Genomic DNA, 9,726 nt, shown 5'->3' on the forward strand with positions numbered 1-9,726 from the left:
ACCTGCACCAAAGTCAGATTAGGATATAGGCCCATGGACTAGATAAAGTGTATTTTTACTACTACTTTTTGCTACTACTTTCACCTTTTGTACTGTCAAGATAGTTCATGTCCATTCTAGTATTCATTGTCCAGACAGGTTGCAAATGGAGCATCAGAATTGTGTCAGGAATGAGATCCACATATGGGATGTAATCTAAATCAGACCAAAAGTGATCCCATGTGTTTTTTTGTTGCTGTTTTCACATTAGGGAGGAGATGAGATGGGTATCAGATATGCCTAAATATATGGCAAAAGATCTTAATTGGGCTGCCTGTGTAAATGCAGCCTTAAGGCTGGCTGGTTTACAGTTGGTCTGTAGACAGCTGTCACGGTGACATCATAAACATGCTATTGTCGTCTGACATCAAACTGTATGAAAAAGTATAAACACAAAACGACAGCCTCTGCATGACATAAGCCCAGTGTTCCAAATGGCATATTTGCTGTATTTTAAAACCAGTAAACCCATACGTTTAAAAACACATTTTGTAAATGTCAACCTAGCAAGCCAGGCAACTAAAACTTTCTAAACAATGTTTTGGTTTGTTGCTAGATTATAGCTGACAATGGCTTAGCTTTAGCTACTTTTATTCATTATTACAGGAAAATAAACCCACCACAATAACAATTATTTACAAGGTAAAATAGCTGATGGTTGTGAAATAAAAGTAGGTAATTCTATAAGATAATTTTAGTGCAGGAGTTCTATCTTGTCATAGATGGTTTGGTCTTGTTGCTGTAGCAGCCCAGTAACCACAACAGACATTGTGACAGTCGCAGAGACATTTAACTTTTTTCATGTCTGTGCAACAAGAAAACTGACGGTCTACAGACATTCCACCAGAGTGTAAGTTAAATGTAGTTTTGACCAGCGACACTTGTCACATTCTGATAGAGTACCACAGTATGAGTCATATTACCCATACAACCTAGTGGTCAACAGGGAAATGGTTCCAATTGTTTTTCCACCATTCATTTTTCCCATAGGGGATTTTAGAAACACATAAAATAAGGGCTGTGTTTCGTGTAGGCTTACCCTGGCATGACATTTTGATAACCGTTTAAATCTCTCTAGGACAAGGTGATTTTTATCAATATACACTACTCGTCAAAAGTTTTAGAACACCTACTCATTCAAGGATTTTTCTTTATTTTTACTATTTTCTACAATGTATAATATTAGTGAAGACATCAAAACTATGAAATAACACATGGAATCCTGTAGTAACCAAAAAAGTGTTAAACAAATCAAAATACATTTATTTTCATCAAATAACAACCCTTTGCCTTGATGACAGCTTTGCACACTCTTGGCATTCTCTCAACCAGCTTCATGAGGTAGTCACCTGGAATGCATTTCAATTAACAGGTGTGCCTTCTTAAAAGTTAATTTGTGGAATTTCTTTCCTTCTTAATGCGTTTGAGCCAATCTGTTGTGTTGTGACAAGGTAGGGGGGGTATACAGAAGATAGCCGTATTTGGTAAAAGACCAAGTCCGTATTATGGCAAGAACAGCTCAAATAAGCAAAGAGAAATGACAGTCCATCATTACTGTAAGACATGAAGGTCAGTCAATACAAAACATTTCAAGAACTTTGAAAGTTTCTTCAAGTGCAGTCGCAAAAACCATCAAGCGATATGAAATTGGCTCTCATGAGGACCACCACAGAAATGGAAGACCCAGAGTTACCTCTGCTGCAGAGGATAAGTTCATTAGAATCAAATCAATTCAAAGTTTGTCACGTGCGCTGAATACAACAGGTGTAGACCTTACAGTGAAATGCTTACTTACAGGCTCTAACCAATAGTGCAAAAAAGGTATTAGGTGAACAATAGGTAAGTAAAGAAATAAAACAACAGTAAAAAGACAGGCTATATACAGTAGCGAGGCTATAAAAGTAGCGAGGCTAAATACACACACCGGTTAGTCAGGCTGATTTGAGGTAGTATGTACATGTAGAGATGGTTAAAGTGACTATGCATATATGATGAACAGAGAGTAGCAGTAGCGTAAAAGAGGGGGTGGCGGGACACAATGCAGATAGCCCGGTTAGCCAATGTGCTGGAGCACTGCTTGGTCGGCCCAATTGAGGTAGTATGTACATGGATGTATAGTTAAAGTGACTATGCATATATGATAAACAGAGAGTAGCAGCAGTGTAAAAAGAGGGGTTGGGGGGAGCATACAATGCAAATAGTCCAGGTAGCCATTTGATTACCTGTTCAGTCTTATGGCTTGGGGGTAAAAACTATTGAGCAGCCTTTTTGTCCTAGACTTGGCACTCCTGTACCGCTTGCCATGCGGTAGTAGAGAGAACAGTCTATGACTGGGGTCTTTGACAATTTTTAGGGCCTTCCTCTGACACCGCCTGATGTAGAGGTCCTGGATGGCAGGCAGCTTAACCCCAGTAATGTACTGGGCCGTACGCACTACCCTCTGTAGTGCCTTGCGGTCAGAGGCCGAGCAATTGCCGTACCATGCAGTGATGCAACCAGTCAGGATGCTCTCGATGTTGCAGCTGTAGAACCTTTCGAGGATCTTAGGACCCATGCCAAATCTTTTTAGTTTCCTGAGGGGGAATAGGCTTTGTCGTGCCCTCTTCATTGTCTTGGTGTGTTTGGACCATTCTAGTTTGTTGTTGATGTGGACACCAAGGAACTTGAAGCTCTCAACCTGCTCCACTACAGCCCCGTCGATGAGAATGGGGGCGTGCTCGGTCCTCCTTTTCCTGTAGTCCACAATCATCTCCTTAGTCTTGGTTACGTTGAGGGATAGATTGTTATTCTGGCATCACCCGGCCAGGTCTCTGACCTCCTCCCTGTAGTTTGTCTAGTCATCGTTGGTGATCAGGCCTACCACTGTTGTATCGTCTGCAAACTTAATGATTGTGTTGGAGTCGTGCCTGGCCATGCAGTCGTGGGTGAACAGGGAGTACAGGAGGGGACTGAGCACGCACCCCTGGGGAGCTCCAGTGTTGAGGATCAGCGTGGCAGATGTGTTGCTACCTACCCTCACCACCTGGGGGCGGCCCGTCAGGAAGTCCAGTATCCAGTTGCAGAGGGAGGTGTTTAGTCCTAGGATCCTTAGCTTAGTGATGAGCTTTGAGGGCACTATGGTGTTGAACGCTGAACTGTAGTCAATGAATAGCATTCTCACATAAGTGTTCCTTTTGTCCAGGTGGGAAAGGGCAGTGTGGAGTGCAATAGAGATTGCATCATCTGTGGATCTGTTTTGGCGGTATGCAAATTAGGGTGGGTCTAGGGTTTCTGGGATAATGGTGTTGATGTGAGCCATTACCAACCTTTAGAGGCTAACTTTTGGCAAATGTACTCATGGGTGCATCATGCAATTTAAGCCACTTCTGTGGGTCTGAGGTTGAGATCAATCTTATGGTGTGCACATTGGACACAGAACAATAGCAGCACTAAAGTAGGACAGGCCATTAAAGATTAACATATAGAGGTGAACAGAGTGCATTATTCATGAAGAATAAAAAAACATGGGTAGTTGTACCAATCTCATAAAAATAGTGGCATTGCATACCCAGGTGACATGATGGATGTTGTACTTGTAAGAGAGCTGTTTGGACTTAAAACAGGTTAAAGCACTGCACCAAAACATCTGCTAATCCAAAATGGCACCAGGAAGTGCATGCGATTTGGGTTCTTCACTGACCTCTAAACAAATCTCTAGACCATGGATAAATCATAGAACCGCTTATAGCTAAAGTAGACATCTGGCCTGTGAACACACATGTAGCCCTCCATCCCTTCAATCATTCAGTCGTTAAGCCTTATGAGTTAGAAGAAATTGTGTGTCTGTGTTAGCAGTGTGCCTGATTTGTTAAGCAGGTGCACTGGATTTAGTGATGATTGACAGATGGGCTTGTGGGGCAACTCAACCTTTTCCCACCTTGCAATGTGGGATTACGAACTGAGCGACAACTTAATGGGAAGTGAGACTGAGAATAAACACATTGAAAGTTGATGTGTTGTGTTGCTGCTTGTAGGAACTAGATGTATTTTTTTTAGAATGTGTAATATAGCCTAGGTGTACATTCGTTCTAAAATTGTTTTATTGATGTCATATTCTCTGAAGTGCATATGTTTTGTTACGCTAATTGCTTTTCTTGTATTTCCTTTCCCACTGGGAAATGAAGTATCGAAAGGTGAAGACAAGTTTTATTGCGTTAATTTAGAAAAAGATATCGACAAATTTGGTGGTTTAAGGTTAATTGTAGTGTCATGGTACCAACCTTTCCAATCTGTTTTTAATTAAACACAATTCACTGAGGTGTCTCGCTCGTCTCTCATAATTGGAATGATGTGGGCATACAGTGGTGGTTCAACAGTAGAATTAAGTGTTCCTCCTGAGTTTGGAATTTTTCAGTTAATACATTTATGTTTACCTCAGGGGTGCTTCTGAACCAGTCTCTGAGATGTGTTCTCTATTCACCCAATAGTGAATAATTCCATGAAATGGTAATGAGTAGATCGCTTTAGAGTGATTCCATAATATACTCTACGGACATATCAAAGTTCCAGATCTCTGCTAGTTTTAAAGTTATGGCCCATTTTATACAGATACATTGGCACAGTAGACAACCTTCCTTTTACACATCCTTCAAACCACCAGCAAAGGATGACCATTTTGAATCAATTTTAACATTCTGTTAGTAATGCTTACAAATTGGATCATAACTCTAAAACTTGCAGAGATCCTGCTCCGTCAACAATATAGAAAATGTGCCACTTTTTTCCCCAATATTCTTGTTTAAATGACTGTAATAAATGTTTTTTGGAAATCAAAATACAATTCATATTAGAGAGCAAGTGGTAAAGCTTCATATGACACCAATTTTTGCTTTGTTACACCTACAGATGAAGCACAGTAAAAGGAGGACTGGATAAATGCAAAATGTAATAAATATGCCAAAATTGATTAATTATTTCTCAATTATGCTTTCAGATACAAATGTCAACAATCCTTCCACCAAAGGACCATTCTGTCGATTAAATTGTGAAAATTCCCAATGGTCTTTTTTTGTCCTGGTTTTGTATGGCACCAACTGGTGTTACTGTTTTTGAATTTGATACCTACTGTATTTTTTTATTCCACCCAGTGGATCGAACAATGTGTTTAAGATTTAAAGTAGGGCCAGCTAACACACGCCTCGTACATTGTTGTTTTGTGTGATAGTACACTATTTGTAAGTTGTTCACTTCTCCCCCTTCCTCACTGCCTCTCAAGAGTCTGTCTCCTTCTTGAAAAGATATGTAATATAAAACAAGATGGCAAAAAAAAGATGGAGATCAGAAAAATGAATTGGACAGACTCTGTCCTCCTGTCATCTAAGCACATTTAACTGGCAAAAGAGAGAGTGCTGTAGTTGCCAACTGTAAATGAGCAGTCATGTTGTGAACAGCCTCTCAGCAGAAACAGCTGACCCTACCCTCCAGCCCACAACCCATAAAAAATTAAAGCAGGTTATTCCAGCTAATCAACAAAATCTGAGAAATTGCAAGCATTAAGACATGCCACACACGTGTAAGTATTGCAACACATGTTGCTACTTAAACTAAATCAATTACTATCACCTCTTCACTTTTTCCACATTTTGTTACGTTACAGCCTTATTCTAAAATAGATTAAATCGTTTTTTTCCCCACTCATCAATCTACACACACTACCCAATAATGACAAAGCAAAACCAGGTTTTTAGAAATTCTGCCAAATTTATAAAAATTAAAATACATTAACCTCACATTTATATAAGTACTCAGACCGTTTACTCAGTACTTTGTTGAAGCACCTTTGGCAGCGATTACAGCCTTGAGTCTTCTTGCATATGACGCTACACACACCTGTATTTGGGGAGTTTCTCCCATTGTTCTCTGCAGATCCTCTCAAGCTATGTCAGGTTGGATGGGGAGTGTCGCTGCACAACTATTTTCAGGTCTCTCCAGAGATGTTTGATCAGGTTCAAGTCCGGGCTCTGGGCCACTCAAGGACATTCAGAGACTTGTTCGGAAGCCACACCTGCGTTGTCTTGGCTGTGTGCTTAGGGTTGTTGTCCTGTTGGAAGGTGAACCTTTGCCCCAGTCTGAGGTCCTGAGCGCTCTGGAGCAGGTTTTCATCAAGGATCTCTTTGTACTTCGCTCCGTTCATCTTTCCCTGGATCCTGACTAGTCTCCCAGTCCCTGCCGCTGAAAAACATTCCCACAGCATGATGCTGCCACCACCATGTTTCACCATAGGGATGGTGCCAGGTTTCCTACAGACGTGAAGCTTGGCATTCAGGCCAAATAATTTCAATTTGGTTTCATCAGACCAGGGAATCTTGTTTCTCATGGTCTGGGAGTCTTTAGGTTCCCTTTGGCAAACTCCTAGTGGGCTGTCATGTGCCTTTTACTGAGGAGTGGCTTTCATCTGGCCACTCTACCATAAAAGCCTGATTAGTGGTTCTCCCATTTCCACAGAGGAACTTTGGAGCTCTGTCAGAGTGACCATCGGATTCTTGGTCACCTCCCTGACCAAGGCCCGTCTCACCCGATTGCTCAGTTTGGCCGGGCGGCCAGCTCTAGGAAGTGTCTTGGTGGTTCCAAACTTCTTCCATTTAAGAATCATGGAGGCGGCTGTGTTCTTGGGGACCTTCAATGTTGCAGACATTTTTTGGTACCCTTCTCCAGATCTGTGCCTCAACACAATCCTGTCTCGGAGCTCTACGGACAATTCCTTCAACCTCATAGCTTGGGTTTTGCTCTGACATGCACTGTGAACTGTGGGGCCTTATAAAGACAGGTTTGTGCGTTTTTTTACATTATCTCCAATCAATTGAATATACCACACTTGGACTCCAATCAAGTTGTAGAAACATCTTAAGGATGATCAATGGAAAGAGGATACACCTGAGCTCAATTATGATTCTCATAGCAAAGGGTCTGAATACTTATGTAAATAAGGTATTTCTGTTTTTATTTTGAGTATATTTGCAAAAATGTCTAAAAACCTGTTTTCACTTTGTCATTATGGGGTATTGTGTGTAGATTGAGGATTTTTTTAAATGTATTTAATACATTTTAGAATAAGGTCTGAATACTTCCTGAAGGCACTGTATTTAATATATATATATATATATATACATATAAGGGGTTGTTTATTATGTAACATTTATTGAAGTGACCAGTGTTCAGTGACTATGTACATAGGGCAGCAGCCTTTAAGGTGCATGGTAGTGGGAGCTGGCTAGAACAGTGACTAAGGCTAATGGTGACTGTTTAACAGTCTGATGGCCTGGAGATAGAATCTGTTTCTCAGTCTCTCTGTCCCAGCGTTGATGCACCTGTACTGTCTCTGCTTTCTTGATGGTAGTGGGTTGAACAGGCCGTGGCTAAGGATCTTCTTGGCCTACCTGTGACACCGGGTGCTGTAAATGTCCTGGAGGGCAGGCAGTGTTCCCCCAGTGATGCGTTGGGCTGACTGCACCACCCTTTGGAGAACCCTGCGGTTGTGGACGGTGCAATTGTCTTACGAGGCGATGATACAGCCCGACAGGATTCTCTCAATGGTGCATCTGTAGAAGTTTGTCAGGGTCTTAGGGGCCAAGCCACATTTCTTTAGCCTGAGGTTGAAAGATGCTGTTGTGCCTTCTTCACCACGCTGTCTGGAGCTATTCTGCACATGCTCGGAGGATGCGGCTTGGGTGACGTCTTGGCCGGCAGCCTTGTGAGGGTTAACATGCTTACATGACTTACTCACATTGAGTGCGGAGAACGAGATCACACAGTCCTCGTAACCGTTGGGGGCCCGCATCGGTGGCTTGATGTTGTTTTCCTCGAAGTGGTCGAAGGTGTTTCGCTCGTCCAGGAACGAGGCGTTGGTGTCCGCGACGTGGCTGGCTTACCCTTATAATCCGTCTCATGTCTGAACCATTGAATTGTGACTCCACTTTGTCCCTATACTATCATTTTCCCTTTTTGATTGCCTTACGGAGTTTGTAGCTGGTCTGTTTGTACACGTCCATGTTATTTCACAGTGGTTTAGATGGTACAATGATTCTCTATTTTCTTAATTGACCAGGTGTCTTGAAGTTTGGGTATTTTTATTTGTTTTGCCCTTATAAAAATAAGCTTCTACTGTGTTTCAACACGCATGTTTTTGTTTTCTAGTTGTAACAAAGGCAATCCACAAATAAAATAGATTTAAAATTAGAAATTCTTTAATTTTTTTTTTTTTTTTTTTTTTTTTTTACATAATAGCCTACAGTAACAAACTAATGGAAATGTTAAGTTCTTTAAAATATAAAAATGTTGTATTCTGTTACCTAACACCTTAAATACAGTGGGGGGAAAAGTATTTAGTCAGCCACCAATTGTGCAAGTTCTCCCACTTAAAAAGATGAGAGAGGCCTGTAATTTTCATCATAGGTACACGTCAACAATGACAGACAAATTCCAGAAAATCACATTGTAGGATTTTTTATGAATTTATTTGCAAATTATGGTGGAAAATAAGTATTTGGTTACCTACAAACAAGCAAGATTTCTGGCTCTCACAGACCTGTAACTTCTTCTTTAAGAGGCTCCTCTGTCCTCCACTCATTACCTGTATTAATGGCACCTGTTTGAACTTGTTATCAGTATAAAAGACACCTGTCCACAACCTCAAACAGTCACACTCCAAACTCCACTATGGCCAAGACCAAAGAGCTGTCAAAGGACACCAGAAACAAAATTGTAGACCTGCAGCAGGCTGGGAAGACTGAATCTGCAATAGGTAAGCAGCTTGGTTTGAAGAAATCAACTGTGGGAGCAATTATTAGGAAATGGAAGACATACAAGACCACTGATTATCTCCCTCGATCTGGGGCTCCACGCAAGATCTCACCCCGTGGGGTCAAAATGATCACAAGAACGGTGAGCAAAAATCCCAGAACCACACGGGGGGACCTAGTGAATGACCTGCAGAGAGCTGGGACCAAAGTAACAAAGCCTACCATCAGTAACACACTACGCCGCCAGGGACTCAAATCCTGCAGTGCCAGACGTGTCCCCTGCTTAAGCCAGTACATGTCCAGGCCCGTCTGAAGTTTGCTAGAGAGCATTTGGATGATCCAGAAGAGGATTGGGAGAATGTCATATGGTCAGATGAAACCAAAATATAACTTTTTGGTAAAAACTCAACTCGTCGTGTTTGGAGGACAAAGAATGCTGAGTTGCATCCAAAGAACACCATACCTACTGTGAAGCATGGGGGTGGAAACATCATGCTTTGTGGCTGTTTTTCTGCAAAGGGACCAGGACGACTGATCCGTGTAAAGGAAAGAATGAATGGGGCCATGTATCGTAAGATTTTGAGTGAAAACCTCCTTCCATCAGCAAGGGCATTGAAGATGAAACGTGGCTGGGTCTTTCCGCATGACAATGATCCCAAACATACCGCCCGGGCAACGAAGGAGTGGCTTCGTAAGAAGCATTTCAAGGTCCTGGAGTGGCCTAGCCAGTCTCCAGATCTCAACCCCATGGAGGGAGTTGAAAGTCCGTGTTGCCCAGCGACAGCCCCAAAACATCACTGCTCTAGAGGAGATCTGCATGGAGGAATGGGCCAAAATACCAGCAACAGTGTGTGAAAACCTTGTGAAGACTTACAGAAAACATTTGACCTGTGTCATTGCCAACAAAGGG

This window comes from Salmo trutta, chromosome 28 (genome assembly GCF_901001165.1).
Source record: "Salmo trutta chromosome 28, fSalTru1.1, whole genome shotgun sequence".
Classification (NCBI taxonomy): Eukaryota; Metazoa; Chordata; class Actinopteri; order Salmoniformes; family Salmonidae; genus Salmo; species Salmo trutta.